This window comes from Telopea speciosissima, chromosome 8, assembly GCF_018873765.1.
Source record: "Telopea speciosissima isolate NSW1024214 ecotype Mountain lineage chromosome 8, Tspe_v1, whole genome shotgun sequence".
Taxonomy (NCBI): domain Eukaryota; kingdom Viridiplantae; phylum Streptophyta; class Magnoliopsida; order Proteales; family Proteaceae; genus Telopea; species Telopea speciosissima.
The window spans coordinates 39,687,611-39,688,517 of NC_057923.1; the positions used below are offsets into that span (position 1 = coordinate 39,687,611).

At 40.6% G+C, this 907-nt stretch overlaps 1 non-coding gene across 1 annotated transcript; it reads left to right on the plus strand.

Annotated features, from left to right (window-relative positions):
- The first annotated feature begins 216 nt into the window (after positions 1 to 216).
- On the plus strand, positions 217 to 323 carry LOC122638470. Its single transcript, XR_006329463.1, has one exon. It is a non-coding gene; the product is annotated as a small nucleolar RNA R71 (small nucleolar RNA).
- Positions 324 to 907: the final 584 nt, after the last annotated feature.

The window sequence follows — 907 nt, forward strand, 5'->3', positions numbered from 1 at the left end:
GCTGGCATACCCTCAATGAGATACCCCTTAGTGGTCCTTTTAGCCTCTTGGGAAGATTCTCATTCCCTAGTCTTATCAACCAAGTTGGTTAAGAATGTCCATGCATCATTCTCCTCAGAAAAATAAGTAAAGCCTGCTGGACTCATGGACTCTATAAGTTGCTTGGTCTGATAATCAATACCCTCATAAATAATTTGACATAGCTGCCACAAGTCGAAACCATGGTGAGGGCATTCTAAGAGGAGGTCCTTGAATCTTTTCATGAATTTAGAAAATGACTCAAGTGGTTTCTGCCTGAATTGGAGTATGTCACTCTTGAGTTTATTGGTCTTGTAAAGAGGGAAAATTTTTCTCAAGACGACAATGGTAAACTGACCCCATGTGGTAATGGAATTAGTAGGTAGCCCATAGAGCCATTTCTTGGCCTGATCTTTCAAGGCAAAGGGTATAAACCTAAGCTTAACTGCATCATCAGTCAAATTCTGGACCTTAATTAGAACACAGACCTCCTCAGATTCCCTAAGGAAGAGATATGCATCCTCATTAGCCATCCCATGAAAATGGGGTAGCATGCTGATGAAGTTGGTCTTGAGTTCATAGTTATTCCCTGTAACAACAGGCAGACTAATGCATGAGGGTTGTGCAGCCCTGGTAGGGTAGAACCTATCCTTAAGAGTCTTGGGTTGGTCACCCATGGTCAAAGGTGGGGTCAAAAGTGGTAGAGAAGTTGGTCTTCTAATAAGACGATTACTTGAATCATGAGTCCACACCTTAGCCACTTAAACAGATATGAGGTCTCCTTTAGAAAAATTAAAGAAAAATAAAAGACAAAAAAAAAATACTAGAAATAAGAGGGAGTCCAAGGTAGATAGTGGATCTATCCCTCAAAAAGTGAAACAATGGTTCA